This window comes from Mauremys reevesii, linkage group 4 (assembly GCF_016161935.1).
Source record: "Mauremys reevesii isolate NIE-2019 linkage group 4, ASM1616193v1, whole genome shotgun sequence".
In the NCBI taxonomy this organism is placed as follows: domain Eukaryota; kingdom Metazoa; phylum Chordata; order Testudines; family Geoemydidae; genus Mauremys; species Mauremys reevesii.
The window spans coordinates 74,333,349-74,350,817 of NC_052626.1; the positions used below are offsets into that span (position 1 = coordinate 74,333,349).

Here is a 17,469-nt window from a genome sequence, read left to right on the forward strand (position 1 = left end):
AATAAATAAATCAATACAAGCAGCCAGACTTTTCAGTCTTTGCTCAGGACTGGAATAGCAAGGATTGCTACAAGTCAGAAATAAGGTGCATCAACAAAGTTGTAGGAAGGGGGACCCAAGACTGCAATAACAGGAGGCTTTGTAGATTAGGAATGAGGTTCTTGGGAGGGTGGCAGGAGGGAGAACAAGACTGGAATAATTAGGTTTTTGCTGTTCAGGTTTGTGGTACATTAGAAGAGCAGTATTCAGACAGGCAACAGACCTATCCCCGGGGCGCTACAACGTCAAGACTAAGGCACCTTGGCTTTAAAGCCATTTCATAATGTATGTTTGATACACATGGAAAGGGTTTTGACACACCCTTCAAAGGATATTGCAAGATTTGTCCATTTACACAAGCTTTTGTATGATGCAGGGCTTGAGTTTCTTTGGTAGTTTGAGGAGTGTTTTGAGCTTGGCTTTGTGCCATAATAGATTCTGCTGTTATTTGTTTTGAAAGTACTCGGTGTGGTTACAAAATGGGATAGGGACACGTTCTAAAGCAAGAGGAAGAATGAAGAAATACTGACAGGGATAGAGAGGATGCTACAAGATGGAGAAAGAAGGGCCCTGAAATCCAGAACTGGACTGTGAGGAGAATGAGACACATACTGGGACAGTAGGATCTTTGTTCAGGTGCTGTATGCTGTTGCTGTATGCACATTTTGTGTGTGTGTGAGAGAGATTTAATGCACTAAAGGCTACAATTCAGTCTGGGGGGAGGTTCTAGTGACTTGAGCATAACTCTTACTTTTTTAATATACTGTATCACCAAAGTCCCCCAAAGGATTTACTGCCACATAAATAATGCATCGCTAAGGGTACATTATTCCTGCTGTTATGGTAAAAGCTAAATCAGCATGGGCTAATCTCACGCTGTCTCTCTAAAACTAAGCAGTATAATAATGTGGTTGGAATATTTATGGCATTGGGTTAGTCTGGTGCCACACTCAGTAAATTGAAAAGCTGTGCGAGGTGTACTCGATTAATTACGGTAAACGTGCATCCTGAAGACTTGATTTCTAGGCGCTCGGTTTCTGCGGATGTCTCTTAAGCTAATCACCACAGCGTGTGGGTGGCAACAGCACAGCAGTTTTTCTTTTCGATGCGACGTGTGATTGGTGTAATATGGTAATGTAGAGGAGGTGCTAGGTTTGGCTCTTTTATTATGGTAAGTGTAGATTGCACAAAGGGCCCCCGGCTGAGAGTGCTCCGTCTAGTCAGTTTCTGTCTCTGCAACTGACCAGCAAGATGTGAATTTGTCTCTGGCTGGTTCTGGACATTATTTTTCACGTGGGGGTGGCGTTCGATAGACCGCGCAACCCCCCCGCCAACTCCGAGGAGACCATGCTCTAAGGCTGTAAGTTTGTGTTCGGTTTCAGTGCAATTACTTTTCTCTCTCTTCCCAATTTCTAGCCCAGCATTTCTCGGTCTCTCTCTGGGAAAAATGTTTCTTTGCTGCTCGCTAGTTTAAGCAGGTCTGGCTGGCCCCTGTTGCAGAAACTATTTTTAGGGGTTTCCCTGAGTCAGAACAAAAAAAAAAAAAGGTACCACGATGCTGCACACAAACAGGTTACGTCTTGGGAAGGCACTGCACTGATGTGTCTTCGCTGCGCCTGTTGTGTTTCTTTGTACCGCCGGCTGGCTTGTTTTGTGCTGGTGGACTGAGGGATTGGCTGACCCCCCTCCGCCGTTCCTAGTATTTGCATTGACTTGGGAGATGGAAAGTTATAAAGCAACACAAAACCTTTCTGGTGTGGTTTTGTGTTAGGAGCCACTTCCTGCTCCCAGGTAACGAATAGCCCGCGCCCGGAACGTTGTAATGGTAAATGCCTTGAGATTTCTCACTTCCTCTTTGTTTGGGAAAAAAGCTGCACAATCGGCTTATTCCTCTCAACGTATTGGTGTGAAATTCACGTGAGCGAATAAATATTGGTGCTCTCTGTGGCGGGATGTGTGTAGTAATGTATTGTTTGGGGGTTTGTATAGTAATCGTCATACAAGAGCATCAGAAAAGCACTTCTAGCTGTTTAACCTGGATGCACATGTGTATGTGTGTTGTTTGTGGGGGGGTCTTTGCATTTTGATATGTGACAGTGCTACATGCATCAGAAAAAGGACATCCCTTCCTGGGTGAGGAAGCAGGTAATCTGCCTGTAATTGTAGGAGGTTTCCTTTACTGCTAGTTCTTGCCTTGCTTGTTATGGTAATGATGGCCTCTGTGTTTGTCTCAAGGAAGCATCAGTAAATGAGAGACAAGGCATTACTTTAGGACTCCCCAGCTGCAGAATCTGAAAATCCAAATGTACAGTTTATTTTGCCTCTCAAGTCTCAGTCTCAGTGCAAATCAGCAACTTCTCTCCTCCTAGAGCCACTTCTAAATTTCCCAATGCAAACTTTGCAAAGGCATGTAGGAGAGGTTACCCTCTCAGGTCTCTGCCAAGAGTGAGTAGTGGTATGGCAAGAGGTGAGTGGCTATGTGACCTTTGTAGACTCATGCTGCCACTTGCACATTTCATCCTGCAACACTTCTGCTCCAAAGAGCTGCCACAGGGTAGACCTGAGGTGAACAAAAGCAACTGTGGCTGACAGATTATTTTCTGGGTTAGGAAGTAGAGCGCCTTGTGTCTGGAGAGAGACAACTCCTCTCGTATCAATTGCACTTTTTTTGTTGACATGTTTGCTCCCTGTGCATCTTAGTCACTGCCTGCTTTTACAACAAAAAAGATTAGTCCACTCACATTTGCTTCTCAGAGTTCATCCAGCTGTCAGAATGAACTGGATTTGGACATTGAGCTGACATTGATTGGGATAATTTCACCAGCAGAACCCTTAATATTGGCCTGATTTGACATCTGCATGAGTACAATGAAGGTATGCATGGTGCTTTAGGTAGGCAGCAAAGCCTGGTACCTGCCCCAGTATGAACTGATCATGAGACAGGGTGCTGAAGAACATAACAGACAGGATGGCTAGATAGAGGGAGGAAGGAACCACCTTATTCTGTGTGAGCCTTGCTTGGATGGCACAATCCGTATCCTGTTAATTCCGCTCTTGGGTGCCAAGACTGTCTTCATCTGGTGTTAACGTGCAACACTGTGGGATTGGTGGAAAGAGGGAGGTGCAGGGTCCAAATAAGGAAGTGGCAGGTGACCACAGATGAGATGTAGGCTGTACAGAGCAGAAATTTGCAATAAATGCAGTAGTGGATGTAGAACCAGTGCAGGGACTCATATGAGGCTGGGGTCTGTGTGATATAGTCACAGCTAATTTTGGATACTCTGTAGTGGGAGAGCTAGGGGGGGTGTTTGGGAGCCTGCGGAAAAGGAACCCATAGCACCGAGCAAGAGAGGCAGGGATGGATTTCAAAGCTGTTATAAAGGAGGCAGCAGCAGAATATGGCAATGTGAGGGATGAGGAAAAGAGGGGAGTTGAGACTGCCTGCCTGGAAGCAGGGAAAATCATGGGCATTATCTTACATTGGAGGAAGGATGAAGTCTGAGGCAGGAAGAATGCAGCTAGATGTAAAGATCTTTCTAGGTGCTCGTGTGGCGCCCATTGCCCTAGTGTAGGAGCTCTTCACCGACACTAGCTCCGTCTTAAAAGGGCAAGTTGGGGGAGTTAGTGTCTAATGGCAGGTTAGGTGGGGTTTCCAATCAAGTTAAGGTTGCTTGACTTGGGGGAGGGGGGTAAGTCTGGACAAGGCCTCTGTCTCATTCTTCAGGTCCCTAGGACTGTGTGTGCATGTGTGTGGGTTCCCCCCCACCCTGAAAAATTTCTCCCCATCTCAACAATAAGAGTTGTCTTGCCCACATGCTCAGGGTTTAACTGATCGCCATATTTGGGGTCGGGAAGGAATTTTCCTCCAGGGCAGATTGGCAGAGGCCCTGGAGATTTTTCTCCTTCCTCTGCAGCATGGGGCACCGGTCACTTGCTGGAGGATTCTCTGCAGCTTGAGGTCTTCAAACCACAATCTGAGGACTTCAATAACTCAGACATAGGTTAGGGGTTTGTTATAGAAGTGGATGGGTGAGATTCTGTGACCTGCGTTGTGCAGGAGGTCAGACTAGATGATCATAATGGTCCCTTCTGACCTTAAAGTCTGAGTCTGAGTGCTAAAGGAGACATGGCTCCCATTAGTCCGCTCCTATTAAATCACTGAGTCGTTTGTAACTGCACAGAGCAGGCCCCAAGGATATGGTGGTAAAAAGGCTAGCAGCTGCCAATGCTTCCTCTACAGTAGAGCTACCACCAGTGCTGCTGGATGCTGAGATGTTAGGGCACGTCTAAGTTGTAATTAAACCCGCAGTTGGCCTATGCTGGTTTGTGGGGCTGTTGAATTGTGTAGATGTTTGGGCTGGAGCCCAGGCTCTAGGATTCTGTGAGGTGGGAGGGTCCCAGATCTCAAGCTTTAGCCTGAGCCCAAGTGATTACATTGCAGTTAAAAAGCCCCAAGTCAGTTGGCATGGGTCAGCGTGGGTGTCTCTCTGCAGTGTTGCTGTGCCATTAGTGCACGCAATGGGAGAAGCCATTCTTCCTTGTCTCTAAAGAGACACCTAGGCAGTGGTTTAAGAAGTGACATTTAGTAGCTCAGCTAGAAACAGAGACTGCAACAAAATAAAGTTAAAGATCCTCGTGTGAAGAAAGGGTGATTTCCCCAGAAAGAGGAAGCTTGTCAGAAAAGCCCTGAAGTCAAATGAAATTAAAATCCTTAGACTTGCTATGGAGGTGAGTTAACCAACCAGAACAGGCTGAAAGTATGCATAAAAACTCTGTGTGTACTTACAGACACACACACTCACTCCTGACACCCTCCCCGCTCTGTAGAGCTGGGGATCAGTAAGATTTTAATCAAAAGGAGTATAATGCAGTCACTTCCAGATTATGTCCCTGTTTTTATTCTCTCAGTGCTAGTCTAGGGCAGGGCTCCTCTTTCCTCACAGCAACTTTCATGCAGACCTCTACTCTGGGAGGGTTGAGATTCTTTGGTAGGGAGGAAAGAGGATGTCTTTCATTTAGTCTCCAAGGAAACATCATTCCATTCAGCAGCCTATGGCATGACATGTTGGCTGTAGGGGATAGGAGCCTTCTGGGCAGAAGTGCTTTTCCACAGGCATGCCTCTGAAGATGTTTGGGGCCATGTGGCTTTGGCCACATGGAGATATTTTAGTGGGGTTCCATCTCCCATCAGCTCAGCCAGAAAAGACACGTGAAACCCATAGCTCTGAGGCTTAGGTCCCATCCAAAGCAAAATCTCTTTCCATTGATTTCACTAAGCATTGGATCAGGCCCTAGTGCACATTTTGTTCACTTAGTGCACAAAATGCATTTGGCCCATTGAGCACCAGGAGCTCCCATTGAAGTGAATAAGAGTTTGAGGCAGTCAGCCCTTACACCACCTCATTTTCTGAACATCATAAGATCAGGAAGGACTCTCTGTTGCCATACCCAGCCCCTATGAAGAGTGTGGCACAAGGAGTCAAGCACTTTAGGAGGAGGTGTCTTCCGCCCCCCACCTTCTCCTTGAAGCATTAGATTGCAAGCTCTCGGGAAGAGAGTCTGTGCCCCAATGTGTTTTGTACAGCAGCTAACACATTGGGGTCCCAATCTCTGAATGGAGCCTCTGAAGTGCTACTGCAATACAAATAAGTTTCCCGCTGTTAGAGGCAGGATACCACACTGTGCAGACCAATGATTGATAAGTTATGGAATGATGTGGACCATTGGTCTGAACTGGAATAGCAGGAATGATACCAGACCAGTGAGACTGATATTTTGATATGGTATTGATCATCTTCTCTGCCTGTATTTTTTTCCTTTGCTGTTGCATTTGTTTTAACTCTCTCTTTCACTGGAAGAGACACATGAACAAAAAATATTGTTTGGAGTTGTGTGTGGTGTTTTTTTTTTCTTTTTTCATTTGTTTTGGCCTAAAACCAACAGGAAAGGTCTTGACACTGTGGGGATACTATTTATAGAAATCAGATATTATTTTCACATTTCAAATATAGTAGCATAAAAACAAATCTTTGGAAAGAGACACTTGGAGGCTTGTGTCTCTAGAGCAGATAAAAATTGCCCTAGGAGAGGACCAGAGATACAAGCTGATGTTAAATGGAATCTTGTAACTTCTTTTGTAAGTTAAGCTTTCTCCTTGGTTCCTAGATGCCAAACTAACTAGGGTTCCCCAGGCCATCAGAGTTGTCTTTTAGCACTATGGGTGACGTTATCTGTAAAGATTAAAAACCAAGCTGGAACTTCAGGGCTTTGTCTTTCACACATTCAGCAAAATTAGTAGTAATTTGTCTCTGGTGCCTTCTTTGAGATGTCAAAGAGCTTTAGAAAGACAAACTAATTGTCTCAGCCCCTCTGTGCAGCCAGTTAGTGTTATCCCCATTTTATAGATTGGGAGAGGTGAGGCACAGGAAGTCACTTCCCATCACTGAAGGAGACACACACAGAGGGTCAGTATAAGAACTTGATAGTCCCAACTCCGAAATCTCTGCTTCAAATCACTAGACCAAACTGTTTCATAATGGAGATGCATTTCTCTTTCCCATTCTCCATGTGACCAGTCATGACACCTGGGTGTTCCAGTCACATGAATCATTAACTTCCTCTTGGGGAAATATCCATAACATGGAACTACCTACTTAGCACATTTTTACAGTGCTTGACATAGTCAAATTCCTGGATAGACATGACTGACTAATCCATCCATAAGCTAGGGATGGGTCAGGGTTATTCCCATTTTAAAGGGAGTAAACCAAGGTAGAAAGGCAAAGTGACTTTCCCAAGGCCTCCTGAGTCCCAACCCTCTGTTCATGGTGCTAGAACACTGTCTGGTCCCCTCTTTTTCATGTGGCTGTGGGGTGGAAGCTTGGTGACATCTGCCATCAAGAGAAGGGGAAAGGGCCAGCTTCACAGCAAGGGCTGCAGAGAGATCAAGAAAAGTGTTTGTGGTGAATTGTATATCCACTGGCAGCCTTAGATGGTCTGGGAAAGGTGCAAAGGTTGTATAGGTAGGGGGAGAAGAACTTTGGCTCCTGAATTTACTGGGTCAAGCTCAGAAAGGAGACTAGGATCCCCATCATCACTATGGGCTTCATTGAAGTGGGCCCTGGGATTTTAATCTGGACCATAGATTTCTCTCTGTCTCATAGGTCTGAGTTAACTGTTGCTCAATTTAGGATCAGTTATGTTCTGCTGTGGGGTTGGTGACAGTATGACTGCATGCAGCTGTGCACACAGGTGTGTCCCTTTGGGCTTGCTAGCAGCAGCCTGATTGAGGGGTTATGCATCTGAGACGGAGATTAGAATGCAGCCTCCTTCTGTTACTTAACACCATAGAGAAATTCCTCTTCCTGTTTTAAATATAAACATGCAAGGTATTTTGAACTGTGACACACAGCTGCAAGGGGAAAGCCAGACAAGGACAGCAGTCTGGCCTAGTGCCTGCTACGGGCACAGGGCTTGCAGCCAGGCTATTTCAGGTTGTAATCCTATCTGCCCTTACAGAGTCAGCAGTATGCATCCGACGAAGTGGGTATTCACCTACGATACGTCTGATAGTCTATAACGGGGTAGGCAACCTATGGCACGTGTGCCGAAGGCAGCACGTGAGCTGATTTTTTCAGTGGCACACTCACACCTGGGTCCTGGCCACCGGTCCAGGGGGCTCTGCATTTTAATTTATTTTTAAATGACGCTTCTTAAACATTTTATAAACCTTATTTACTTTACATACAACAATAGTTTAGTTATATATTTTAGACTTATAGAAAGAGAGCTTCTAAAAACGTTAACATGTATTACTGGCACGCGAAACCTTAAATCAGAGTGAGTAAATGAAGACTTGACACACCACTTCTGAAAGGTTGCCGACCCCTGGTCTATAAGGTGCCACAGGACTCTTTGCTGCTTTTACAGATCCAGACTAACACGGTTACCCCTCTGATACTTAGCAGTATGAGGCTAGCTCAGCAGCTGAATAAGAGGCCTACAAAGAAAACCCTCAGATCTTGAGAAATTATGTTGGTGACTCAGCAGCTGGTACATTTGCCTCTGACTGAGAGCTCTGTCAAGGAACCACTGTAGCACTAAGGGGCATAGTGTTGCTAGAGGTGCTATTGTGTTTATGAAATAATAATCATAGGCCTTGACTATTTACTGTCACGAGAAGATCCCCTTGTACTTTGTTTGATTATAGGAAGCGTGTGTGTATATTTTTTTGACTCAGAACTTCATGCTTCTCAAAATCCATCTGCAGATTCAGTTGGATACACTGTTCATTTGGGGTCACATTCAGCTCTGCCCGGACTTCCAGGATAACCTCAGGACAGTCACTTATACCCTCAGATGAGAACTGAGGCACAATGTGAATATTTAAAAAGGGCGATGGGATGACCTAAGTAATCCTAGGCCTGTCAGCCTGACATCACTCCCTGGCAAGATAATGAAGAGGCTGATATGGGACTGACTTTAATAAAGAATTAAAGGCTAGTAAATGCCAGTCAAAACAGATTCTGTCAAATGTAATTTCAGAAAAAAATAAAAATTTGGTTGATAAAAGTGGTGGTGTAGATGTTAGACTTCTGTAAGGTGTTTGACTTTATACCATACAACATTTTGATTAAAAATAAGTGATATAAAATTAACATGGCAAATAAATGGATTAAAAGCTGGCTAACTGATAGGTCTCAATGTAATTATACAGGGACTCATCAAGCAGATGTATTTCTAGTGGGGTTCCGCAGGGATTTGTTCTTGGCTCTATGCTCTTTAATGCTGAACCACATGGAAGAAAGCAAATCACTAAAATTTGCAGCTGATGCAAAAATAGGGGGAGTGGTGAACGATAAGGACAGGTCAGATACAGAGCATCGTGTCTTATTTACTTGTGCCCAGTTTACCAAGCAAGTTAAATTTTAATATGGCTAACTGTGTACCTGTACAATGGGGGACTCTATCCTGGGAAGCAGTGACTCTAGAAAAGATTTGGGCGTGCTGGTGGAGAATCAGTTGAACGTGAGCACCCAGTGAGACACTGGTCAAAAGGGCTGATGTGATACTTGGATGCATAAATGGAGGTTATTTTACCTTTGTATTTGGCACTGGTGCAACTGCTGCTGGATACTGTGTCCAGTTCTGTTGTCCACAATTCAAGAAGAATAGTGGTAAATTGGAGAGGGCTCAGAGGAGAACCATGAGAATGATTAGTGGATAGGAAAACATGCCTTTCAGTGATGAGCAAAATAGATGGAGCTCTTGGAGTCTAACAGAAGGTTAAGAAGTCACTTGATTCATCTAAGTATCCACAGGGGGAACAAATACTTAAAAAGGGGATCTTAAATTTAGCAGAGGAAGGTATAACATGATCTAATGGCAGGAAGTTTAAACTAGACAAATGGAGACTAGAAAAAAGGTGAACTATTATAACCGTGAGTGATTTAGCCACTGGACAAATTTACCATGGGTTGTGGTGGATTTTCCATCACTTCTAAATCGGAATTGGAGGTTTTGCTGAAAGCTGTGCTCTAGGCATTGTTTTGGGAAAGTTCTATGGCTATGTTTATAGAAGAGGTCAGAGTAGATCAGTGGTTCTCAGATTTTGTATTGGCGATCCCTTTCACACAGTAAGCCTCTGACTGCAATGATCTCTTCTCTCTTCCCCCCCCCCCCCCAACTAAAAATGGGGGGAGGGTAATTTAATGGGGGCTTGTGGCCCCATGCATGGCCAGGGTCCAGGCTGTCAGCTCACATCCTGCATGTAACCCTCTTGCAACACCCAGTCTGAGAACCCTTGGGCTAGTTGATAATGGTCCCCTCTTATCTTGGGGTATGGCTACTCTTAGAGCTGCACAGCGCTGCCGTGGGAGCGCTCCCATGGCAGCGCTTTGAAGCGCTTTGTGGTTGCAGCGCCAGCGCTGGGGTACTCCACCTCCCCGTGGGGATTAGCTTACACACCCCTGAGCGAGAAAGTTGTGGCGCTGTAAAGCGCCAGTGTAGCCAAGCCCTTGGAAATCTATTAGCCTACCTCAGGGGTGTTGAGGATAAATGGATTAAAGATTTGTGAAGCACTCATCTACTATAGTAATGGGGGAGGGGGCATGTAAGTAAAGTAGCATTCTCAAACAGCATTAAAAGTTGCCATATTCCACTGTAGAGCTGGACATTCCAATACTGTATAGGTTGAAGAGCTCTGGGGGTCCTTAAAGATGAAAGGTGTTATAGACAAGTCAATCACTAAAAAATAAGGCATTCCAGAGAGCATAGTATGTTATGAAACCAAGTTTATTTCAGAGTTCCAGGGCTTAGTGAGAGCTTGAATATCCTTTGCTCACCCTTTAATTACGTGCCATGCAGCGGAAGGGTAATACACAGTGTACACCAATGAACTACAAGGCTCTGACTATCCTCCCCAGTGACCAGAGTAAAGGTACAGGAACTTGTGTTGCTGATTCCTGAGGAGCCAGATAATGTTTGCTTGGCAAATCCCCAGGCTTTGCAATGTGAGTAAAGAACAAGTCCAGGATATTTGTGCCCTGGAACAGAAATTACTATGGGAAATGCTGCTTAAAGGAACACACGCCCTTTGCCCTGCTGAGGGTTGCATTGGAAGCTTGCCAGGAACTCAAGGGCTGCACCTAATATGGTGGACAAATTTTGGGAAAAAAATCTGACTATGTAGTAATAGATCTATAGTCACTCAGGACTTTAAGATAGAGGGAATAGGACTTTGCCAAAGCATAGGCCCTTAGCACTTGAAGGGCAAGTGGAGACTCTGGAAGTGTTGACAATATAGGGCTTAGGACACTTGCTCAGGTATGACCTACAACTCTCCTGTGCTCAACAGTAATACAATCTGCACAGCTGTGTGTACATTCTAGTGTGCTGGATAGAACCTTGACACTCCACAGCTGCACAGCACATTCTGGGTCAGATTTGATGAGCCCCTTCTTTGACTCCCATCCCAGCTGGTGCCAATGAATCAGGATGGATTAAAGGTTGATCTTATCCAGATATATGAATGAAGTAGCTAAGCTAAAATGTCCTGAGTAAATCAAGTTACCATCCCATCTGCAGCACAAAGCAAACAAACTACATTGCCACCTTTTTGCTGGTGCCTGGCAAGTATTTGGAACTAGATGAGAGGAAAAAACAGATACCATGACTCACAGGGCTGACGCTATCTGAAGCCACAGAAAACGGTAGCAAGGGAAGGATTAACGGAAGTCTATGGCATGTCTGGTGAAGATGAATTATGCCAATGAGAGCATGCTCTCCCATAATTACTCCATCTCAGCGAGAAGCAGAAGCATGTTGGTGGCACTGGTGTGGACAGCACTAAACTGGTGTTGCTTGGGGGGAGGGAGGGGACTTTTTCACCCCCCTGAGCAATGTTCGTTAGATCAGTGTAAGCGGTAGTGTAGATATGCCCTGAGATTCCCATTTCTCCTGATTGGAGGGGGAATATTCTGCCACTGAATTTTGTTTTCTGTATGCTGATACGATTTCCTTCGTGCCTTTGTGTTCACAGCAGGTGGAGTTTTCAGGGCACTGAAATGTGAAAGATGCCTCCAATAACCCCTGATGTGTAAGAGGCATCTAGCAACCTCCATCTTACCCCACCACTACCATTGAGTCTGATGACCTGTCAGTTCCAGTGCCAGTAGAGAGCCATTGGAGAATCCCCCTCAAATACCACAGCGCTCTCTGAGAATGATTCTATCATCCATGTGGAATGGGTGGCACTTGGAATCCCTGTGAGTAAGAGCCATCCTCAGGACACAGTGATTAGCATTTTAGTATCCTAAGCACAAGTCAAAAGTGCACGTCATTGCCACACTTTATCTGAGGCTTCTCCTGTAATGGATCTCTTTCCTCACACCTAAAACTTTAAACCTTCAGATGTCCTAACTGGATGATGAGTGGGGAGATCTCTGCAATTCTAGTCAAGTATGGGGGATTATCTCCCAAATCATTTTGGATGTGAGCATGATGTTGCTAGCCGTGGGGTCTGAAAAGGGAGACAGACCTGGGAATGAGTCCACATCCTCGCTCCCCTCTGGGCTTTTTTTTTTTTTTTTAATTTTAGTCCTTAGATCTAACCATCTTATTCCTTCCACACTTGGACAAACAAGGCTTGTTAAGGAGCCATGTTTTACACTGACACCTGGTAGAACAGAAGGGACCATCCCACTTTTTATCCCGCTGTGTGAATCCATATTGACAAATGCATGAATGATGCAAGGATCATCCATTAGAACATAGCGAATGGGACAGCAGGGCCCAGGGCCAGGGCCCAGGGCCAGCTCCAGGCACCAGCCCAGCAAGCAGGTGCTTGGGGCAGCCACGGGGAAAGGGAGGCACATCTGGCTCTTTGGCGGCAAGTCCCTCAGTCCCTCTTGGAGCAAAGGACCTGCCGCCGAATTGCCGCTGAAGACTGAAGTGGCAGTGGTAGACAGCTCTACTGTTTTTGCCGCCCCAAGCAGTGTGAATTGCTGCCATGATGGCGGGGGCAGTCCGCGTGCCGTTAGGGTGGCACGCGCGTTTCTGCAGTGGTGGCAATTCGGTGGCAGCTTCTGTCTTCAGCCGGAAGACAGAAGCTGCGCCGCTGCGGAGAGCTGAACATAGAAGCTGCCGCCAAATTGCTGTCACTACGGAAATGTGAGTGCTGCCCTAATGGCACACGGACTGCCCCCGCTGTCTGCGGCAGAAATTCATCGCACTGCTTGGGGGCAAAAACACACGGACTGCCGCCCCTTGCAGATTGCTGCCCCAAGCACCTGCTTGGAATGCTGGTGCCTGGAGCTTGCCCTGATGGTAGAGCTCCAGCAGATTGCGATTGCAGCTTTTTTTTTTTTTGCACTGCTTGGAGTGGCAAAAACCCTGGAGCTACCCTGGCAGGGCCCCAACATGTCTGAGGCTTCTAAGCAGTAATAATATACATTTGAAACACTGCTACAAGAACACTCTGACTATTCCATATATGGACTCTGCATTAGCCTTTTGCAGGTGTGGGAAGACTACTCTGGCAGTTTAAGAAGCATTGCCTTTTTCAGTCTGTACAGGTTCCTTCCATTTATTTCCTTTTCCTGATGAACACTGTTCTAAAAGGGTGCTTGTGTGCTGAATACCCATTGCTGCTGATGCATGTTATGAAATCAAGACATAAGATTGTGTCACATTTCAATCCAGAGCCTTGCTGATCTGTGTATAATTCTAGAGTTAACAGCTTGTCAGGTGTGCATGCACACACCATGTATATTCTCTGATTTAGCAGAGCAAGTAAAACCAAAGTCAGTCTTGCATCAGCTGCTGAGTGGGCACTACCATGATCACAGGCTATGTGGATACCTATAAACTGACTGTCAAGAGCTGAATGGGAAAGACCTAGTACTTTGATATCACCAGTGAGTTCAAGGCAGTTGTGGTACTATTAGCACTATGCCATCCCTGTGTCTCACATGACCACATTGACACATGTATGGCCTGGTTAGTTTTATGGCAACTATAGGTGGTATCCAGACAGCAGGGATTTTTCAAAGAGCTTCTTGAATATCTGAAGTCCATATTGAAGTATTCCTACTTGCACTCCAAGATAACATTTAGAGCTGGAACTCTTTTCCACCAAAAAAAAATTCAAGTCAGGCAAAACAATTCATGAATGTCAATTTTTTTTCAAAATTTGTTTTTGGTCAAAACCTCAAATTAAAAAAACCTGATTGACACTTTTTCATCACTCCCTCCCCCAATTTAAAATAACTCTTAACTTCAGTTTTACTCAGATCTGAAACATTGTTTGAATTTCTCTCATTTTTACTCAACATGAATTTCATTTGTTTGGGTCAACCTATAAAGAAAAGGTTTCAGCAAAATAATTTTTGGAATGGCCAAAGAACCGAAAAGTCAGTTATTTGCATAGGTCTATTCACGTCTGATCTTTCTGCCTGTAGCAAGTAAAGAGACACCTCAGATCTCCAGCTACAGAGCATAAGCTGGTTGTCAGAGACCAGAAGGGACTTCCCTGATTTTGATTAATGTTGTATAGTTAGCCAGATGCACCAACGGAGATTTTTAGCCTTCCTCTGAAGCACTGATTATACTATAAGCAGGCTATCAACTAGATAACATGATTAATCCAATGTGGCACAATTCTCCTAACTCTGAACAGCTCAAAACTTTAGATATTTAATCTTAACAGCACCCACGTGAGCCAAATCAATAGCATTATCTCCAATTTAAAAGTGGGGAAATTGAGGCATGGGGAGGCCAAGTGTTTTATCCATGGCCACATGGCAAGTCAGTGGCAGAGCTAGAAATAGAACCCAGGTCTTCTGTCTCCAAGTGCCCTGCTCTATCCACTTAACACTACATGTGTCTTAGTAAAAAATACTAGTCCATTCAAAAGGCCTCAGGGAGCATGACAGCATGTCACACTTTGCAGGACTATGTTCTGCTGAGTCCCCTTCTCCCCTCCCCATCCCCCATAGAACCTAAATAAAACTGCTTTCAAATAGTTTCACTTCATTTTGCTTCCTTGAGCTTGTGAATTACTGAAGTGCTCTCTGCACCATCAGAAGTCATCTTCCCCCCGGTCCTGGAATCCACCCTCCCTCATTGGGCTCTCTCAAACAAGAGTTTCAAATCTGACATTTCTAGCATCAGCCTGTTGCCATAGAAACCATGATGGTGTCAGAAAAATGTGATGGTGGTTTCACCAGCTGGGGACAGGCTACAGACCAGGTGCAGTGATGTGGGCGGGTGTGTTTGGTGGGGAGGAGAAACTGAGTTACACCTTCTGGTCCCAGTCCTCAGACAGTAGTTGTCAGTCTGCTGCCTCCATACTGCTTTCTACAAAGCAGCTTGCGGAGGGTAGCTCTGTGTGTGTATATAAATGACATGTTTGTGCATTAAAAAGCCACAAGGGAGTGATAAGCCTCAGAACTGTAGTTGAGTGATGACTGGTGGTTAATACTGTGAGTGGTCTAGAGAGGAGGTAAGAGCATGTTACTACACTGCAGATAACCAACCCCCCCATAAAAAAACAGCCTGGCATGCAGAGGAATTAACAGGGCCAGGAACAAAAAGCTAATTCCAGTCAGTCTTCCACACTGAGGGGCCATATCGGGGGATAGATATCAATCTTAGTTATATAGCAACAATTCAGCTGTATCATCTTACAGTCTCCAGTATGCTTTCACTGTAGTACAGTATCTAAATGCTAGTATGTGTAATTAGAAACAGACCAAAATTAAAACCCCACATTCAAATACCCCCTGAATTTAAGGAAAGATTTGATCTGGATTCAAACCAGGGGGCTCAGGGCCATCTCCTATACATCATATACATGATGATTTTATTGCACTAATCTGGGATGGATGTGCCTTCACTACTCATGAGTAATACAAGCAAGTTTACTATGGATAACAGGCATGATTTTTTAAGGTCTAAATCTCAGGACCTGTTAAGGCTACAGAAAGTTTTTTTCATTGAAGGGGGTATTTTCTGCTCAACAATGGGATAAACCACAGGGCTGCTGGACATTTGGCTAGGCCTTTTAAGTCAGTGGTTCTCAACCAGGGGTATGTGTACCCCTGGGGGTACTCAGGGGGTCTTCCAGGGTCTACATCAACTCATCTAGATATTTGCCTAGTTTTACAACAGGCTACATAAAAAGCACTAGCAAAGTCTATATGAAATTTTAGTTTGTACTGACAATGACTTGTTTATACTGCTCTATATACGATGCACTGAAATACATATACAGTATTTATATTCCACTCAATTTATTTTGTATGGTAAAAATGAGAGAGCACGCTATTACTGAAAAATTGCTGTGACACTTGTATTTTTGTCCTTTTTTTTGTATGCAAGTAGCTTAAGTCAGGTGAAATGTGGAGCTATGCAAGACAAATCAGACTCCAGAAAGGGTACAGTAGACTGGAAAGGTAGAGAGCCTCTGATGGGATGATGCAAAATCAACATGTTTTGGTGGAGTCCTGTGGCTTTGAGGCCTAAAAGGGCAACCAAGCTTGACCCCTGTAACATTTTGGTTAAACTTTTACTCCCTCGGCCTAGTTTTTTGGGCCAGAACACACACTTGGCCACACATGGGAGAGTGATGATCACAATTCAGTGTTTATGAAGTGGCAAGCCTTTGTAAATATCACTAGAGCTCTTTCCATTTAGAGGTAGAAAAATGGGAGAATGATGCATTTAAAGAGTGAACCTGAGAATACTTTTTAGAATATTGTAATGTCACTTAAGCAACTGTCCTCAGAGTTGGTCGTGACTCCAGGGTAGATCAGAATTTTTTTTAGCCTTCCTTCACAACCAGAAAGCTTTCTGAATGTTGCAAGCCAGTGATAATTAGCTTTGACTACAGCTATAGCTGGATATACAAGTCAAAACTTCATAAGGATGCATCAATTATACTTAATGTGAAATTATCAATATGTATATGCAGTGAATAGACTTATCGCATATGGCTCAATGAACTGAGCCCTCTGCACCAGTGGGTTTTTTTTTTAATTGAAACACTTAAGTACTCTAGGAAATGGGGCATAAAGGATTCTGGGATATACATTCAAGAAAGAAAACTGGATTGTTTTCAGGTCACAGAAGGCAAAAGTAAATGAGGTTTGAGGCTTCCAACTGTAAAATGAGTTCTCAACCTTTTCCAGTAATGATGCAAACAGCTACAATACAATAGCTGTTAATACCCTGTTTCAGACTTTCTACAGAATTCTTTAAAAGGTTATTGTGACAGGACTCACCATTCTGGAATCATCCTCTCATGGCAAGACCTGCTACTGCAGCAATTGCACCCCATTCCACCTTCGAGCCTTAGTGGTCAGGAAGGGTGACTTGGTCTTCCAGCCATGTTGCTCATTGGGTATGCTAGAAGGTGGTAGAACTAATGTTTGACATAATTGTTTTTGGATGAGTTAAAGGTAACAAACACAAGGTCTTCCAGCTCACCTGGGCTCTTCTTAGGTTTCTCTCTCCCAAAGTCCAAAACAAGGAAACAAACTCTACTACCCTTCCTGGGCTCAGTTGTCTGCAGAATTCTTCCCCATTTTCTACAGAGCCCTGCCTCCCAGCCTACTGACCCTCAGGGCTTCTTCCTAGGCATCCTTCCCCTAGACTGTATCTCTGCCTGCATCCTTTTCTCTCCTTTCAAGGCTAGTCAGTTCTCCCAGCCTTTTAGGGACATCACCCAACTTCTTCCCAGCTGCACCCAAAATAATTGACCCAGACCATCTAATCCTCAGCTGGTCAGGATCAGTTTGGGAGGGTGAGAGTGTAGCTGATCTATCACAGGTGAGGCTGAGCCCAGCTCTCCTTAAAGATACCTGTGATGGGTATCTTGCCCTGCTATTCCTTTGAATTTGACCCTATGTATTCCCTCAAGTGAGAAGACAA

General features: G+C 44.6%; 1 protein-coding gene across 2 annotated transcripts in view; it reads left to right on the top strand.

Annotated features, from left to right (window-relative positions):
• Positions 1–1,202: 1,202 nt before the first annotated feature.
• Positions 1,203–17,469, top strand: part of TP53I11 (tumor protein p53 inducible protein 11) — a 46,810-nt gene continuing 30,543 nt past the window's right edge. The window contains exons 1-2 of one of the 2 annotated variants that reach the window (XM_039537458.1): positions 1,203–1,399; positions 11,579–11,804. The gene's annotated coding sequence lies outside the window, so the exon portion shown is untranslated. The remainder of the gene's footprint in view (positions 1,400–11,578; positions 11,805–17,469) is intronic. The other variant, XM_039537457.1, reaches the window with a different exon arrangement.